Genomic DNA, 19808 nt, shown 5'->3' on the forward strand with positions numbered 1-19808 from the left:
TAAAAATTCATTCACTAGTCCTGGTTCGTATGGCTCAGTTGGTTGGAGTGTCCTCCTGTATACCTAAAGGTTGCCGGTTCGATTCCCTGTCACGGCACATTCCCTATCACGGTTGTGGGTTTGATCCCTGGTCGGGGTGCGTACGGGAGGCAACTGACCAATGTTCCTCTCACAGCTCGCTCTCTCTCTTTCTCTTTTCCTCTCTCTCTAAAAATCAATGGACATATCCTTGGGTGAAGATTAAAAAAAATTCATGGTTTGTGAAGGTCTGGGGTGGGGGACAGGGGTGGGCTGGAGGGGGTCCATGGGGGAAAAAGAGGGACATAGGTAATTCTTTCAACAATGAAGTTGAAAAGAACAAACAAAAAACTTGCTTTTAGAGTTGGAAATTGCATTTTTGAAAATTATCAAGTAGATTCTATTGTAATTCAAATAAAACAGCATTGCTAATTAAAAAAATTCATTCACTACTGAGTGGAAACGGTAGCACAGTTTTACACGTTAGAGGATTAAGAAATATATAAACTCTACAATAAACACGGTGTTCTTACTTTGAGTCAGACCTGAAGTTTGATTGTGAAGGCCGGTGTTGGAAGGGTTGCCGCGTGTGAGTTACCGAGAGGTGGAGTAAGAGTTTCTGAAACCCGGGACAGCAGTAACGCCAGATGTGGAGGGGTGCAGCTCATAACCGTGGTGTGCCCTGAGGCTGGTGGATGTTGGAGCTGTGTCCATGTGGGCTTTGTGTGTTCCTATGCAGCTCAATTTAGCTGGGTGCGGTTTTCCGCGTGCACCTAATATTCTCATGGGAGGGTTGCATATTCAAACATGCAGTTTGTGTTATATTTTATTCTAATTTATCAATGGCATTGGACCAAACTACCATTTTCAAAACAAGTATTTCAGCAGAACTGACTGTATTATCTCACTTAGTCATCCAAACAGCCCATTAAAGTGTGTGTTATTGTCTCCATGTTGTTAAAGAACCAGGATCAAATTTCAGTTTGGAATGCAAGTTTGGTGTTCTGGACTGGGGTTCCAGACACATCGGGATGGACCCGGTAAAGTGCATCCAGCCCTCTGGCTCCTCTGCCCGGCTCGGAGCTGCAGTCCGGGAACCATGTCTGCAGTGTCCTGGGCCGCTGTGGTCACTCCCACGTCACGTGGGGCCCCGTGGTCACTCCCACATCATGTGGGGCTCCGTGGTCACTCCCATGTCATGTGGGGCCCCGTGGTCACTCCCACGTCACGTGGGGCCTCCCCTGAGCCTGTGGTCTCAGGCTTCCTATTTCTCAGGTTTTAGGTTCCATCTGCGGAGTCCCCATGGCTACAAGTGAAGCTGCATCTTCTACACTAACATCCAGGCCCGTCTGCACCTCATGGGTTGTCTGCTTCCTGGGTTCATGCGTTCTTCCCAGACGTGGCGGGATCGCTGATTCCATGGAGCTCTGTGGAGGGTGACTGTTTCCTGTCTGTGTGGGAAGGGCTGTTGGGGGCAGGGATGACTCCAGCTGGGCCAGTGCCTGGAAGGGCTGGACCAAATGACTTCTCCGGCCTTGTGCGGCCTGTGAGCCTGACGTCCCCACCCTCACTAAACCTTCAGCTGGGCCTGTTCAGTTCCTTTAAACCTTCAGATTCTCAGCAAGCTCACCCGGGTCTGTTCAGGTGTGCCCCCACTAGATGGGGCACTCTGCCAAGTTAGGGGCTGGGTCTTCAGACTCTTGCCACCTGTTCCCCCACCTCGGTGTCCAGCAGCTCACAGCAGTCATCAGACATCCTGGGCCATCACTCAGCCTCCCCACGGGGAGAGGCCCCTGCAGCTGCTCGGCTGGGTCTTCCTTCTCACTCTCCAAGTGCCTAATGTGCCTGTGGTCCTGCCAGCGGTGTGCCAGCCAACCCGCCTCTGCCCCCTGGGTAGCTGGCGCCAATACCACTACCGCAGTCCAATTCTCTCACTTTGCAGTAGCAGCCAGTTATTAAAACAGGGCCATTTCAGTTCACTCAGTCCTGTTTGTTTTAAACATCAGCTCACATCCCGTTCTAGCATCCCCACCAACCTTCTGGGGCAGGTTAGCCTGTTGGGCCCAGGGTCCTGTGTGTGGCAAAGACCCCCTCCTCGACCTCATCTCTGAGCCCCCTTTTCAGCTAGTTGTCATCTTTGGCCCGTTCTCGGCCTGCCCAGCCCTGTTTTAGCAAAGCATACCATTAAACAGGTTTATCAAGAATCCTCCCCACTCATCACCTTTGATATCCAAGTTGCCCTTCCCCAGCCTTTGATATATAACCAAGTTCCTCGTAGTAATTTTCCATCCAATCGCTCACCCTGCCTGCTGGCTAGAACTCCCCACTCGTTCCTGTTGTATGTGGAGCTGCGGTCAATCTTGCTCCCCTATTGCAATAGTCTTCAATACAGTCCTCCTTGCCTGTTGAACTCATTGACTCATTGGGTGCAGATTTTTGACTGGTAGCTGCTTCCCCTGCCCGCTATGTCCAAGCCCCTCCTTCCTCTGCACTTCTCCTCCAGTGTTGGGGTGGGGAAGAGAGAGGCAAAGAGGCCTCTCCTTTGGGGACTGCCTCTGAAAGACCTCCATGCTAGTCTGGGTACTCTGAGAAGCAGACATCCCGAGGGGAATAGGAATGTTGAGGAACAACCTGTGAGAGGAAATGGGGAAGGAGCTGGAGAAGGCTGGAGAGCCCTCAGGCTGTGATGCAGGCTTGCCCCTGGTGAAGGCGAGATGGGAGAACCATGGCGGGATGGAGGCATCTTTGATATCAGTCCATTTCTAAGAAAAATTCAGCAAGGCTGCTTGCTGGGTGGGTGCCGGGGGGTGGGGGGTGGGGGGTGGGGGGTGGGGGAGTGGGGCGTGGTGGTGGGGCCGGGGAAGCCCTAGCCAAAGTCTCCCACCAGTGGAGTCCTGCATATCACTAGAGTGAGCCTTCATCACTCTGCCCACCACGCCTAGTCCCTGGGGGAGAGCAGCCTGTGGGGGCCTGGCAGCGATGTGAATGCAGCGATGGGTCTCAGAGCGCAGCAGCTGGGGCCACTGGTCAGCCATGCTCCCTGCAGTTGGACACCTGATAGGCACAGTCTCATGGTCGCCGTAGGCACGGCCCCAGTTTTGGTGGTTGACAGTATCCCCTCCTTAGTAGAGAGGCCCTCACTAGTTTAGGGGGAGGTGAAGCCCCCTTTCTCTTGGTTCTCTCTGCCTCTCAGTCCTTTTGCATGGCGGGCGTTCCAGTGCTGCTGCTTTGTCACAAGGCCTCTGCCATGAGAGACGGGGCTCAGGCGGGACCACGTCTCCCCTTTCTCAGCCTCTGCTCTGAGAGGTCTGCCTTGCAACCTTTGGCTAATGGTGTGAACTGCAAGCCCCGCTGCCTCCTCGGTGCCACTCAGCCCTCAGGATGTGCCCTCATCCCGACCACCCCAGTGGGTAGCGATGTCTGCTGTGCGGTGCCACACCCTAACACGCTTTCACCTCACCCAGAGTCTCCTTCCTCCTTCCTCCAGACCCTCCAGCGACAGGTGGTCTTGGCAATGTAAAGACAATCACCACACCATGACCCATTGGGGGCGTGTTTGGAGGACCCTCAATCTTGTAGAAATAGAGAGACATGTCAAATGTTCTCCTTCCCACACAGAGCCAGGGCTCCTCTTCCACTGTCTGGAATGAGGCAGGGTGTTCCGATGAAATGGTGCCTCTCCACAGTGTGGACTGGCTCCATGGCTGGTTCCTGTGACTCCAGCAGTTCCCTGAATTTGAAATGTGAATTGGGTGGCTTACTGCTATGGCCCATTCAAACATCTGCCCTTAGATATTTAATGGTGTTCTCATGGTAGGCACTGCTTATGGGAGCCAAGCTCATGTTCCAGAGAGGAACTCTGAGACCTATTCATGCCACTAAGGCCAGTGATCCTCAGAAGGGGACGTGATTTCAGAGAGGAACAGAGAGGGAGGGAGAGAGAGAAGAGAGAGAGAGAGAGAGAGAGAGAGAGAGAGAGAGAGATCAGTGATGTGAGAGAATCATTGATCTGCTGCCTCCTCCACGCCCCCTACTGGGAATCGAGCCTGCAACCCGAGCATATGCCCTGACTGGGAATTAAACCACGACCTCCTGGTTCATAGGTCGATGCTCAACCACTGAGCCACACCGGCCGGGCGGTTTCCACTTCCTTAGGCAGAGATAATACCTGCTGGAAACATACCTGGAGATAACACCTGGAGAAACTTTGTAGAAGGTCATCCCCAACTTCAGAGCAGCCCTCTCCACTCAGAACAGGATGCTGCTCCCAGCTTTGGAGGGAGGCCTTCTCTAGCAGCTCAGCCTCAGGGCACATAGGAATCCCTGGAGTGATGTTAACATGCAGATTCCAGAGACTAGAACTCACTGGACTGGGTGGGCCCCGGGGCCTGTATCTCACCAAGCACAGGAGGGGTTCTGCTGTGGCCTTTCCCTTTGGAACCACTGATCCAGTGTGCAGGCTCTGTGTAAGCCTCTCTCCTGTTACAGTGTCTCAGGCCCAGTGAGGAAGCGGTGGGGGAATTGAGGGTGCAGGGGAGTTGAAAGATGCCGGCCCCCCACCTAAGGGACTGTCATAATCATTGTCACACAAATGTCTTGTGTCCCAGCGAGGCACAAGATCTTGCAGGAAAATGAAAGGGAGTTGCCAGAGAGAACAGAATAGAGAAATATGCATCAAATAAAGCTTGTAAGGAGTAGTTTCAGGGGAGAATGGACTATGGCTGCATGGAGGACATTACAGGGCAGCCTGTAATAGGAACATTGGGAGAAAAGATGAGCATCATGCAGGAAGCAGAAGGAATTTGGTGAAAAGGAAAATCAGATACTGAGAGAATCAAAAGTTAAATGGAAACTTAAAATTGAAAACAGCTAGAGCCCCTTTCTTCAAACCAAAACAAATGATCAGATGAGAGATGGGATGTGAGACTGTGGAAACCTACCTGCCATCTAGGTATGAAATCGCTGCTGGGAAAAGCTGAAGACACCCAGGGTGAAGTGTGCGTGGCACTAATGGTGTTAAAGGTGAGTGAATCTCATAACTCCAGCAGGCGAAGAATGTGGTTGATGAATTGACTCCATCGAGTGGATGAATAACATGACACAGCCCCTATGAAAGAGGGAATAAAAAGAACTGCAACATAAATGGGTCCACAGGAAAACATACACATGAAGACGGGATAGATGCAGCAAGACTGTACTATGGAAAGGCGTGTTTATGAGAAAGAGGGTAGAGAACTTGCTCAAATTATTGGGTCAGATGAATCTTAGTAATCTCCTGCAAGATATTATATTTAAGGAATTTAAATATAAAACTGACAAGGAAGTCTTTATACCTTTGCTCTAAAATATCAATCGGCAGGTTTTACAAGAATTTGTCACTAGTAAGGGCTCTCAGAAAACGTCCAGGGAAAATGGACAAGGAGGCCCAGATGTCATCCAGCTACTTAGAGTGCAATAATGAATATAATGAAAAAAAATTTTAACTTCTTTATTATAGAATTTTCCCCTAGGGAAGAAAGTTTCCCCAAACTGCAAAGGTTAAAATTCCAGAGATACCAACAGTTACAAACTTTTACAAGGACTCAGCGATGATAAAATTATCTAAGATTTTAATTCAGTGACTTGTTGCCAGCTTGTATTGATTAGGCTGACTTTGTGGCAGGGCTTCAAGCCAGCTCCAGCTAGTTTAAGCTGACAGAAAAGGAGGCATTCATTCAAAAGAGACAGGGGTGTCTTCTAGAATCAAAGGGCAGGGGTGCAGCTGAGCCCCCGGAAGGACAGCAAAGGTCCTATCTGCCTCCGCTTTCAGCTTTTCTCTGTGCTTCTCCGTATTTCTTTTCTTTCTATTGGGTGGTTGGTCTTTTCCTTACGGGTTTGTGATAATTTTTTGTTTACCTTTATTCTCGCCCTGAAGAGCAGCTGAGCTGGTCTCAGCACCAAGTTTTCCCTTCAGGCCTAGACTGTGAAATGGATCCAGTCATGTTTCCCTTGTCAACTGGCACCATGTTCATCTTTGCCAGTAGAGGGCGTAAGAGTCATGTTTCCCTTGTCAACGGGCACCATGTTCAGCTTTGCCAGTAGAGGGCGCAAGAGTCATGTTTCCCTTGTCAACTGGCACCATGTTCAGCTTTGCCAGTAGAGGGCGCAAGAGGCACGTTGCAGGAGAAGGGTTCTGTTTCTGGTTCTGTGCTTGCTGGGCAAACTCTGGGACACAGGCACATGCGTGGGGCTCAGGTCTGGCTCCTGCAGCCTGGGCAGCGCATCCAATCCTAGGTTCCTGCAGCTCATTCAGTGTCCGGCTCCTGCGGTGCCCGGCAGCCAGCAGCACCCGGGGCACCGCCGCTTCTCTGGGCAGCAACCTCTTCCTGAGCCCAGTTGGTCAGTAACCTCGGAGTTCACTGGGTGAAATCTGATAGTTATACAAAGGGGTGGGGGCTGAGGAGCCAATGAAATGAGGTTCAGGTAGAGCAGGAGGAACTGTGTTCCCCTAGGAGGTGGGATGAGATGCTCACGAGGTACAGGTTGGGACCAAGGCTGGGATGGGGCCCGTGCAGGTCAGGGTCCAGAGGAAATGGAGGAGAAAACAGAAGTGCATGGAGGATAGGACCACAGGAGGCAGAAGCAGAGAGGGGAGGGGTCAACCACACGGAGAAGGAATGAAGCCCGAGGTGGGGCGCCGAGCCCAACAGAGCATTTAGACACCCCCCACACTTCCAGTAGCACCGAGTTAATCTCCAGCATCAATGTCAGGGTTGGGTCTCTGGACAAAATAACATCTGAACGATCTGGTCTGACCCTACTGGGCTTGAACAAGGTCCCCTGAGGGCTGACCAGACCATACAGCAAGAACTGTGTGAAGTGGGCTGGGGAAGGTCCCAGGCATGAGCGTGGGTAGGATGGTGAGTGTGAGCAGAGAAACACAGCCCTGTCCTGGGCCCCGGTGGAAACCTTATGGGGCCACCCGTGGGCGAGAGAAAGAGGGACTAGGAGCCAGGCTCAGGTTTATGAGAAGAGAAACACCTGCCCCGGATCTTAGGCTGTTGGGTGGAAGGGAGCTGGGATCCTTGGGTTGTCTGTTATTGGGGATTATTTGTCCTTTGTGTCTCCCTGCTCTCTGGAACTAAAAGTCTAGACCACATTTAAATAAAGAGAACATCCTGTAGCCTAAAGCTGGTAATTTCCCCAATACTCTGGATCTAAAGCCAGAGAAATGGGACAGTGCTGCCCTCACATCACAGAATTACCAAAGCACCCAGGAAGTGCCCATGGCTCACACGGGTGCCCACAAGCCACCATCTTCTACTGATCTGGGAGAAAGTTCCCTATTGTTATTCGCTAAGTGGAGTTAGCCAAGGCCCCTGTCAGCTGGGCCAAGTGCAGAGCTGAGGCTTGTGCCTAGGAGGTCACCATCATTCCCCCAGGCGGAGAGGAGGTTGGGGATTTTTGTGGATCAGTCCCTGACCCAGGTAAGGGCAGGTCTCGTCACCAGGGCAAGGAGAGTGGGGGTCCCAGGCCTGGGGTTAGGAGAATCTTCAAGGATTTGGCAGGGATAGCCACTCTACCTTGAGGTTGGGTGCACAGTGGGTCTACAGCAATCTGGGGCCTGACAGTTCGCTGAGTCCAGAGAGAGAGAAGACATGGAGGAGAGGGAGGGTCATGTCCTCAGTTACAACTGGGGATGTTCCACAAGGGTTGTCACAGGGAGCCAACAGAGCAATGGGGAAGGTCTGGTCCCTTCATCTTGCTGCAGAAGAGGACCTCAGTGTGAAGCCTCAGCCCCATGGGAGGCAGAGCGGAGACTGGGCCCAGGCTCCTGAATCCTCTCCCATCACTGCTTCCCCTGCTCCTGCAGACAGCAGACATGCTGGGCCCTGAGAACCCCACCTGGTGCAGACTTCCTGGAGCCGAGGAGGCAGTGCTGAGGGGAAGGATGAGTGTGCAGTGCATCTGGACAAAGACTGGTCCCTTTATAAAGCTCAGCCTGGACCACTGTCTCACTCAGGTGGGTGGGACACACCTAGGCGTTTGTTCAGCATTTCCTGGTAAAATCCCATGCAACCCCCAAGCGACAACACCTAGAATTGTCTCCTGTCCCAAAATTGAATGGGGCTGGGGGCGAGGAGGGGGTGCACTGGGATGCATCATAACAGGACAGGAAATTTGGAATAGAAACTGGGTTTCTGGACATAAAGAGGGTGGGACTCTGAAGGCAGCATGCTCTGTTGACTCATCCCCAGTTGTCCTGCAGGTTTGTTCTGACAGCTGGCAGGAACTCCTCCCACCATCAATGAGCCCTTAAATGTGCCCGGAATCACGGTACCTGCCGTCTAACATCCTCCTTGACCTTCACAGCCTTATGCGATGGAGCTGTTATCCTCATGTTGAGGAGGAAACGGAGATTTCATTTCCATGTAAGCCCTGGTGTAGCTTTTGGATTTTGCATGTCAAAATGCTTACAATAAGTTATTAATTTTTATATTGAAGGTTTTCCTTTTGTACAATCTTGGCTTCAGTTTCAGAGTCTGAGCTATTTCTAATCCTCAACTCCAGGAATCTAAACATCATTGATCTGTTGATGTTGAAGTCCTTCTCTTACTTTATTCATCCTTTTATTTTCCTCATATCTCCATTCCCATTCAGTTCCCCACCCAAAAGCAGTTTATTTTTCTGCTTACTTTTACGCACTATTGCAAATGCAGATAGTTGTATTGGTGTACCTGCTACTTGTTATTTGTGTTTGGTATAGATCAAACACGGGGAAATATAGGAAAAGCACAATGTGCTGTCCAATGAATTACCTCTGCGCCTGGGACTGTCGCCCGGGTCAATGAACAGAACATTATGGACGTCTCTCCGGCTACTGCCACCCCCTCTCTTTCCATAGCCGCCATCTGAACTTTTATGATAAGGCTCTCTCTTTATTTTCTTTGTATTTTACCGAGAACTAAAAGGTAGCCTGGCCGGCGTGGCTCAGTGGTTGAGCATTGACCTATGAATCAGGAGGTCACGGTTCGATTCCCGGTCAGGCACATGCCTGGGTTGCAGGCTTGATTCCCTGTGTCTGGTGTGCAGGAGGCAGCCGATAAATGATTCACTCTCATCAATGATGCTTCGATTTCTCTCTTCCTCTCGTCTTCCTCTCTGAAATCAATACAAATATATTTAAATAAAAAAAAGAACCAAAAGGTACTCAGACAATGTGGGGAGAAAACAAAAGCAAATGGAGAAGATGCCCATCAGGGAGAGGTGGCTTGATTAGCCCCTGTCACCCTCTTCAAAGACACAGCCTCTGAGCTGGAACCCAGCACAGAGGGGCGGTGTGCAAGCCTCTGCTGTGATCTCACCCTCTGGAAGGACAAAGGGCACAGGTGAGCCCTAATCCTGGTGTGCGTTGATGTCCTCTGGGAAGCCCCATCTTGGTATGAAGTGGAGCGTGATGAGTCCTGCCCACTCTGCAGTTCAGCATCGCCCACCACGCAGTGGTCTGTGAAGACGGCCGAGAGGGGTGGGATGCAGCAGGTGTCTGGCGTCCCTCTAGGGGTCAACTCTTCCCATCCTCAAGCCCAGCCCTGGAATTGGGGGAAGAGAGCACCAGGTTACCCTCCTTTTCCAGGGGAGTGAGGACGTCGCTGCTAGTGGGCCACCGACATCGTTGGTTAAAACTCAGGTTGGCTGCATGAGGGATAGAGAGCATAAGTAAGAACCCAAACCCCATGAATCCTATTAACGAGGTTCCTAGATTAGTATCCTTCATAGAGACAGAAAGATTCATGGTCATCAGGGTCTGGGAGGAGCAGGGCAAGGAGGAGTTATTCAATGGATATAGTTACAATTTATAGGATGCCTTTTATTTATTTATTTAAATATATTTTTATTGATTTCAGAGAGGAAGGGAGAGGGAGAGAGAGATAGAAACATCAATGATGAGAGAGAATCATTGATTGGCTGCCTCCTCCTGGGAACTGAGCCCACAACCCAGGCATGTGCCCCGACCAGAATCAAACCGTGACCTCCTGGTTCATAGGTCAATGCTCAACTGTCATCTGTATTTTCCCCCAAAGAAGAATGTCAGAGCTAAAGTGTGATGGGAGATCACCCAACCTGCCTCTGCATTAACATGGAGAGATGCCAAAACACAAACATGAACAACAGCAGCAGCAGCAGCAGCAACAACAACAACAACAACAACAACAACAACAACAACAAACCATGACTGATGTCTTGAGAGGAAAAGCAGTGCAGGGGCCGTGCTCACTCACTGAGTTTCCTTTCTCTTGGGGGTCCTGGATCTGCCATTCCTGGCTGACATGGTTGCTTTCTTATGGCCACACAGAAACTATTTACGAAGCTGGATCCAGCTTTTCTCTATGTTTTATTGAAATAATCAGTCTCCTGCAGAAATGTACCATAGCCAGAGCAGGCCTATTGGCGGTACTCAGAGTTTCAGGAACTCTTGGTACTGCTGGTGAGGATGTATCCGTCCAGCTAAGAACACAGGTAAATCGTGTCCCAGACATTCTACTCTAGAGTACAGGCTCCAAGGAAATGTTCACAGAGCCATAGGGACCAGATAATTATGTTTGTTTTGTGTAGAATAAAACATTTGTGGTGGTCGGGACTTGGAGGTAATATGAATGGAGGGTTAACAGTGGGGAGCAAAATATGGTGACTTCACATCACAGAGCAAAAGCAGCACAGAGGTTATCAACTAGATGTACTTGGAGCAGCAGGGATGCCAGCGGCTGCTCCTCTTTACATCTGAAGGCTGCTTTGTTGGATTGCATGAGGCAGGGGTCCCGTCCTCTGCTACATGATTCCCACAGAACCTGGTTGGCTCACTTGGACTGCGTTCATTTAGCTTTTTAAATTTTAAATCGTTTTATTGATTTCAGAGAGGAAGGGAGAGGGATAGAGAGATAGAAACATCAATGATGAGAAGGAATCATTGATCAGCAGCCTCCTGCATGCCCTACACTGGAAATTGAGCCTGCAACCTGGGCATGTACTGCGACTGGGAATCAGACCAGGAATCGAACCGTGATCTCCTGGTTCATAGGTTGATGCTCAACCACTGAGCCACACCAGCTGGGCTAGTTTTTAACAGTTCAGTAGGACAAGGAAAAGTATTTTTTATTTTAAGAATAAAAACACAAAGCAAAGAAATCAAAGGCTTCATTTGAGATTCAGCAATTGACTCTGAAACTGAGGACCATGGGAAATAAAAGGAAGCTCTGAATGAAAAGTAGCAATTATTTTATCCCATAATATTGAGGCAAATGGAAGCAGAGCACTGAAGCTTACACTGTGCTGAATCCTGTTTGGAGCAACCATGAGATATTATCTTACACTTAGTTCCAACACATATTCTCTAGGATCTGACAGTCCTTTCCTGGGCGAGGATGGTGGCAAGGTGTGGGGAACAATCTGGGTGTGGATCAAACCCAGCAGCTCTTTTGAGATGTTCTGCTCCCCCTCCACACTGTTCTCTTTGCACTCTTTCCACCTGCAGAACTGAGCTCACCTTTCAGGACCCCATTCTACAGCCACCTGTTCTGTGAGGCCCTATGAATCTCCCGAATGGTTTTTATTGCTTCTTGCAGAATCCCATGACAGCTTTGCATCACTATTTTCAAAGCCTGTATTGTTCTGATAATATTGATGTACTGCCCTCCCCACAACCGGGCAAGGAACTGCCCGAGGAGCAGGGTTCTGGCACACGACAGACTCTCACTGAGTACTCATAGGATGAATGAAAAGATAAATTACAAGAAGATGTGATTAGAGGCCCTGGCCTAGTAGCTCCATTGGTTAGAGCATCATCCCGATACACCAAGTTTGCAGGTTTGATCCCCAGTCAGGGCACATACAGTAATCAACCAACGAGTGCACAAATAAGTGGAACAATTGATTGATGACTCTCTCTCTCTCTCTCTCTCTCTCTCCCCCTCTAAAAATCAATCAATAAATCTAAAAAATGGGAATAGAACTTAACAACTTGTCCCAGGGTCAGGATTTCTGAGCTCCAGTCGCAGCTCCACCATAACTCTCTGTGTGACTCAGGGGAGAGACTCATCTTGTCTTGGTTTAGCAGAGTGTCAAAGAGGAATAAGAATCATTCTCCACAGGATACTCAACTCAATCACATGAGATAAAAGGTGTAAAAGTGCCCATCAAATGTAGTGAGGTAATAGTACTCATCTAAAGTTGAGGAAATCAGTGGAAGACAGGTTAGCAATTTGCAAAGGCTGGAACCAGCATGAGTGTTCACTGAGAATCAGGGGACCTTCCTTGTGGTCAACACTGTCACCAAACAACCTTCATAATATTGAGCAAGCCAGTTTTTCTCTGGGCCTTGGTTGTGTTACCGTAAGTTAAGGTTAGGAATAGATTGTCCCCGAAGAGCCACCTGCTTTAAGGATGTGACATTCTTGAGACCGAGGACAATGGGACTGTGGGTGGAACTGACTGATGTGCATTGGGGCAGGGACCCTTTATGTCACGAATGTCCTTAGGAATCCACATTTCATTTGACTTCATCTCCCACCAGCACATGGGCAAAGCATGGTCTTAAGCACCCCCTGGCTTCCAAGTTGCAGAATGCTGTAGGGTTTAACCAGCAGCAAGCAGTTCCTGAACACTGACTGCCACCTGCACCTGGACAGAAACTCCACCCTGTTCCACTAGCACTGAACAGCCTTCTGAGCATCTCCTCTGTTGGCCCATAGCACTGAAGAGGGGACAGGGAATGTCCCAGGGCCCAGGGTCCACACTCATCTCCTCCACAGGCACCGCTTCCAAATCTCCTCTGGGGTAAGAGCCTCTCTCCGCCCTCAGCCCCTGAGCCCTGGTTCAGCTGAGCTTTTTCCTGAGGCTCTTCCGTCTTACCAGAGCCCAGCAGCCATTCTTTCTCAGGCCCCAAGGCTGAACGAGGTTGTGGATCAGCCTGGCTTCTCCCTTTACATCAATCCTCTTCGATGCTCTGAACCACCGGGTGAGGATGGACTAATAGCCTCGTATGGCGCCCAGCCATGGCACAAGCTACACTGTCTCAGGACAAATGGGTATTAACTTTGGACCACATGCACGGTCCCTGCTTTCATGGAGTTCAGCCCTGTTGGTTGACACAGATAGAAAGGAAATTCTAATGGAGTGTGAGGAGTCCTACCATTGACCCTGAGGACCATAAGCACTGAGAACGTGAGCCCATCGCGGGAACACTGTACAGACTCTCTTTAGGATGCAATTCCTAAACCAGAAAGAAGAATAAGTACTTGTCTACCCTCTTCATCCTGATTTCACAATGGCAGCTGATGAAAACTTTGTGGAATTAAATGGAGGTCTGGAAATCAAGGGGCAGGTCTACCTTAGAGGTCCATGGTGATGGTCAGTGCACTTGTGCGCACTGGCAATGGGCCTGGAGGGGCAGCCACCCGCCTCCCGTGGAGCGTCTCCTCACCTTGGAAGCTCAGAACTGTGGTCTCAACAGATGCTGTTTCCTATTTTAAATTACACTTTTCAGTTTGGCTCTACTTTCCAGGGTCCTTTCCTAAGTTTCACAGCCATCCTCAAAACTGGAGGCAGAGGGTGTTAGAAATGAGGGGGTGGGGACTGGAGGGAACTGGGAGGAGAAAAATGAGGGAGATAGGAGGGCAGGGCAGGGCCTGGTGTGGGACGACCATGCTAGTGATCTATTGCTGAGAGTTACCCCACACTAGAGACTTAACCAACACACACTTACTAGCTCACACATCTCTGACGAGGAATCCCGCATGGCTCAGCTGGGACTACTGTGGTGTCACCTGAGGCAGGATCTGTGTCACTGAGGGTCTGAGCTCACTCGGGGGGACTCTGGGATTCAGTTTGGATGGAAGGCCTGACTTCCTCTCTGTCTGTTGGTCTCATTCAGTGCTAGGCCATGTGGGTCTCTCCAGATAGCAGCTCACAGCACAGAGGCTTATTCCTGTGTGTGTGTGGGGAAGAGAACAGATCAGAGTGAGCAAGTGGTAGGCACTGACTTTTATTTTATTTTTATTTATTTTTTAAAAAATATATTTTATTAATTTTTTACAGAGAGGAAGGAAGAGGGATAGATAGTCAGAAACATCGATGAGAGAGAAACATCGATCAGCTGCCTCTTGCACACCTCCTACTGGGGATGTGCCCGCAACCAAGTTACATGCCTTTGACCGGAATCGAACCTGGGACCTTTCAGTCCGCAGGCTGACGCTCTATCCATTGAGTCAAACCAGTTTTGGCCATGGCACTGACTTTTAAAAAAACTTTTCAGGGTGGGAAGGGATCAACCAAAGAACTTGAATGCATGTAGCATAACCCAGGGACACAGACAATAGGGTGGTGAAGGCCTGGGGTGGGGGGCAGGGATTGGCTAGAAGAGATCAATGGGGGAAAAAGGGGACATATGTAACACTTTCAACAATAAAGATTAAAAAATAAATAAAATGCATTTGCTTTAAAATTGTTAAATTAAATTTCTTTTTCAAAAAATTGACTTGAGGCGGGGGGGGGAGAGAGGGGAGAGAGAGAGAGAGAGAGAGAAAGAGAGAGAGAGAGAGAGAGAGAGAGAGAGAGAGAGAGAGAGAGAGACATCAGTGTGAGAGAGAAGTATCAATTGGTTGCCTCCTGTATGCACCCCAACTAGGGATCAAACCCATAACCTAGGTACGTGCCCTGACCAGGAACCAAACAGCAAACATTCAGTGCCCAGAATGATGCTCAACCACTCTGGCTGGGCTAGGCACTGACTTTTAGAACCATATCATGGAGGTCATGTTGGATCCCTTTGCCATCTTCTATGGAGTCACTACTGACACCCACACTTAAGGGGAGGGCACACATTCACACCACATGAGGAAGGTGAAGACCATGGGGAGTCACTGAGGAGAGAACCGGTGACCCGAGAGGTCCATGCCTTGCCCAGGATCACAGATGGTCAGAATGCAGAGCGTGAGATAAACCCAGCTGTGTGTCCTCAAAGTTGGGGTCCTAGGTGCACCCAGGTTCCATCAGGGGCTCTGGAAAAGGCTGTGCTGGTGAAATCGTGTACAGACATGGAAATGGCCTGGGGGAGACGGTGAGCATTTGGCAGCCTAGACAGTATTTGTCTGAAAAGGCGCCCAGATCTGGAATCACAAAGGTGCACCTCTGTCCACAACCCACCCGCAGTGGAGAAAGCTGGGGCTGGGCCCCCTTATGCTGAGCTCATGCTTACGCAGTCCTGAATCACACCCTCATTGGATAAGTGGGAAACAGAAGCCCATAGTCAGGCAGGGATTGGACAGGGTACATGACATTCAGAGTCCAGAGTTCAGGAATGTTCAGACCTTCCAGGCCAAGGCTCCCACCTCCCCCACAGAGGTGGTCTGAAAATTAGAAATCCTGACATACTGGGCAGCTCCTGCCTGTTCCTCCCTATGTGGGGCCGTTTTGTTCTGGGATCCAGAAAGGGAGCACTGGCATGCACGCGCGTGCGTGCGCGCGCACACAAACACACACACACACACACACACACACACACACACACACACTCTAGATGTGATGACCTTGGGTGGGATTAGAAGAAAAGCAGACTCAGAAGAGGTGACAACAGGAAGGAAAAAGAGGTTGGAGGCACTACCTACATGCGACAGTCCTCCTCCTACTTTACAGCTACCCCCACATGAGCCTGAACAGCCCTCAGAAGCACTTGCTGCATAACCCATGGTGCAGGCAGGAGAAAGACGGGCCCTGACAGGCACAATGACTTATCCAGGATCCAGAAGAGGTAAGAATGAGGGGTTGAGTCTGAGCCCAGGTCAGTTTCCTCAACTCTGGGATCCTGGCTGCACCCAGAGTTTCTAGGGAGCTAGGGGTGTGTTGGTGCCACTGTGTACAGATCAGGTGCTTCACGGGGAAGAGAGGTCCACAGACAGCGCCCACAGGACTATTTGCATAGCTGTCATGAGATGAGGGGACTCAGGCAAGACAATCCCAGGTATTGAGGTCACTATCCAATAGAACTTGGAAACCCTGTATCCAGGCCCCCACATCTAGCCCCACAGGCAGCTCACTTGCCAAGAGGCATTTGCCAGTGCAAGATGTTCTCTTGCTGTGTTCCCAGTGATTGGTGCTCTTGCTTCCGGAGACCCCGCAGTGAGAGCTTTTCCAGACGGTGCAGACGTTGGTTCAACCCTCGTCCCCGACGTTGCTGGCCATTTTTAAAAATATGGCCTCAGGTAACACAAGGTGGGCTGGGTCAGACCCATTCAGGCAGGCCACCTCTGTGCACCATCCCTGTGCAACCCACATCCCCTCCTCTTCATGTATTGGGAAGAGGAACCTGAAGGGAGAACCCTGGGACAGGAACAGCTTTTGGGGCAGCGGATCACTTAGAGGCTCTGCTGTGATCACACCCCAGGGCAGGGCAGGGCAGGCCCTTGGAGATGGGCTTCCAGAGGGGTCCCTTATCTGCGCCAATGGGAGTCCTAGGCCCTCAGGCTGTCACTGCTTTTCCTCCGCAGTGGAGGCCTGAACGGATCACACTGTGTGTGTGTCTGGAGTGGAGGGTCACAGGGGTCACAGAACCAGCAAAACCGGGCTCTGAGGCTTTCCCCTGGTGACTGGGAACTGTCTTTACAGAGCTCCACACAGGAGAACAGAGAGGAGCCAACAGATGGGGTCCTCAACTCCATGCCCCTGCAGGAGGCACAGGTGCCCCATCCATCCTCCAGTGTGCAGCACGGCTGCGGGGTGAGTGCAGGTGCTGAGGTGACCCAGACTCCAGGATCCCATGTAGTTGAAGAGAGCCCTGGGTTCCAGAAGCTGCTCTGCTAGGCCCCTAGGTCCCTCCTAGAGCCCAATTTCCAAAGGAATCTGGGGCCCGTATCCTCCCCACAACCCACTCTGGCTGTCCAGCCCCTTTCAGAAGAGATGCAAAGTCATTGCCCACAAAGTGTTAGGAATATCAGAGGAGAGACATTGTTCCATTTCACTTTATTCTCAGTCAAGAGTATTTTTGCATTTTTCTACAGACTTCCCCCCCCCTTTTTTTTTAAAAAAAGTATTTTATTGATTTTTTACAGAGAGGAAGGGAGAGGGAGAGAGAGTTAGAAAAATTGATGAGAGAGTAACATCAATCAGCAGCCTCCTGCACACCCCCCACTGGGGATGTGCCCGCAACCAAGGTACACGCCCTTGACTGGAATTGAACCTGGGACCCTTGAGTCCACAGGCTGACACTCCATCCACTGAGTCAAACCGGTCAGGGCCAGACTTTCCCTTTTTAACACCCATCTCCACGTGTCCATGTTGTCCTGACAATCCTTACACACCTTCTCTCACTCTTACACATCATTGTGATTAGTAGGGATGCTTTTCCCAAAAGGACATGGGGCTCAAGGTACCAAGTCTGTTGCTTTGCTTTTTGCTGCCTTGGGGACCACATCCCCATGGTCCCTCCCTGTCAGGAGCTGGGTCCTCCCAGGGATGCACAACATACCAGGAGGGGGACATGTTACCAGGGCTGGCGATCCATCTCTTCACTGCTGTGGGACTTGTACGTAATCCCCTCCTGTTGTCATGTCAGTGGTGCTGCCCTGAACACCCCACTTGTCCTAATACCCAGACCCTCCCACCCCAGGAAAAGCCTCTGTGTTCCCATCTTAGAATGGGATGTTCTGTCAGAAATCTCAGGGTTACCTTGTTAACACAGGGAGGTGCTGTCCATCTTCTGCTAAGAAATGACTAAGATACCAAGGTGTCTCATCATCACTCACCTCCAAATCTACTTTGCCTGCCGAGAACCTTTTCTCTTGTCCATGTAGAAAACATGAAAACCTGTGCAGAATTTTTCTGAGTTTAGTTGAGCCAAAGTGTAGACAATTGCACTGAAGCAAAATCTCAACCGAATGAGATAATAATGCTCCGGAGAATGGCAGCTTTGCACCTTATTTTATACATTACAATCAAAAGTGGAGACTTGTGTGGGTTTCATGAAATCCATTGGTGATATATTAGGGAAGCAGGAGAAATCACAGCAGGGAAATCTCTGGGACTGGATAAAAGGTAATAAATATGATAGATACTGAGGGCAAGTGCAGGGTGGTAGGGGAGGCCGGGGTAGGTCACTGGGGGGAAGGGGTGGAAAGAGACATATGTACTACTATTTTTAATACCTTAAACAATAAAATTAAAGAAATCAATATTAAAAAAATTTATTATGCCCCCCCCCAAATAAAATAAAATAAAATGATAGACATGTACTTCTTTCACTTAGGTGTGTGCAGGATGTTAACAGTCAACAATGAACTCAATGAGGGGATGTGTGGTCTTTGCAGAGAGCAGAGCAGTGCCTGTGCTTTGAGGGGTCTGAATAAAGGAAAATTATTTTGACATTACAAAATTATGTTTTTACTAGTGGCCCAGTACACGAAATTCATCCATATTAAAAGGGAATTAATTAGAGGAAATATTTTAATATTGCTATTTGCCCTTCTCTATAATAGAAGTGTCAGAGATGAAAGAAACTTAGTAAAATGTATATGAAAATCTCCCCCTGTCAGAGTCTGGGGAGTGCCGCAGGACCCAGAGTCAAGTCCCTGCCCACCTGCGCAAGTCTTGAAATTGCATGAGACCCAGACCCAGCTGGCACCACCCCCGTCAAGCCCCACAGGGCAGAGGGTGCAGCCTCAGGTCCCCCGTCAAACACTGTCGGGTGGGGGGCACGGCCTCAGGTCCCCTGGCCGGGCCTCAGGTACCCCGGCCGTGGTGCCGGGGACGGGGGGCACATAGCATCAGGTCCCCCATCAAGCCCTGCCAGGTGGGGGACACAGCCTCATGTCCCCTGGTGCGGCCTCAGGTCCCCTGGCCTGGTGCCAGGGTGGGGGGTGCAACCTCAGGTCCCCCATCAAGGCCCACTGGGTGGGGGGCACAGCCTCAGGTCCCCCATCAAGCCCCACCAGGCAGGGGGTGCAGCCTCAGGTCCCCTGGCCTGGTGCTAGGTTGGGGGTGCGGCCTCAAGTTCCCAGGCCCCGCTGCGAGGGCATGATTACCATTTGCATATTAACTCTTTATTATAAACTGAGTGGCCAGATTATTATGATCTCTGAATGCATAATAATCTGGCCACTCAGTGTATATCCTATATAATAAAAGGCTAATATGCAAATTGTCCCCTCGACCAGGAGTTCGACCAGCAGGCAGGCTGGCCAGCCACCCATGTCCCCTCCCAGACTCCGGGATCCCTTGCAGTCAAAGGAGTCCCTGGGTTCCAGAAGCTGCCCTGCTATTCCCTCGAGATCCCTCCCGGATTCCAATTTCCAAAGGCATCTGGGTCTGCATCTCCTCCTCCCAACCCACTCTCACTGTCCAGCCCCTTTCAGAAGAGATGTAAAGTCACTGCCCACAAAGTGTTAGGAATATGAGAAGGGAGACTTTGCTCCATTTCATGTCATGCTCAGTCAAGAGTATTTTTGCATTTTTCTACAGACTTTCTCTTTTTAACGCCCATCTCCATGTGTCCATGTTGTCCTGACAATCCTTATACACCTTCTCCCACTCTTACACATCATCGTGATTAGTGGGGATGCTTTTGCCAAAAGGACATGGGGCTCAAGGTACCAAGTCTGTTGCTTTACCCTTTGCTGCCCTGAGAACCACATCCCAGACCCTCCATGTCAGGAGCTGGGGCCTCCTTGGGCTGCACAACATACCAGGAGGGAGACCTGTTATCAAGGCTAGTGATCCATCTCTTCATTGCTGTGGGACCTGGATATGATCCCGTCCTGTTGACATGT

General features: G+C 50.2%; 1 pseudogene across 1 annotated transcript in view; it reads left to right on the forward strand.

Annotated features, from left to right (window-relative positions):
* The window catches only part of LOC308252565 (phosphofurin acidic cluster sorting protein 2-like), a 63341-nt pseudogene that overhangs the window by 27202 nt on the left and 16331 nt on the right, over positions 1-19808 (forward strand). The window lies entirely within an intron of this gene.

Source organism: Plecotus auritus (genome assembly GCF_963455305.1).
Source record: "Plecotus auritus genome assembly, chromosome: 7".
Taxonomy (NCBI): Eukaryota; Metazoa; Chordata; class Mammalia; order Chiroptera; family Vespertilionidae; genus Plecotus; species Plecotus auritus.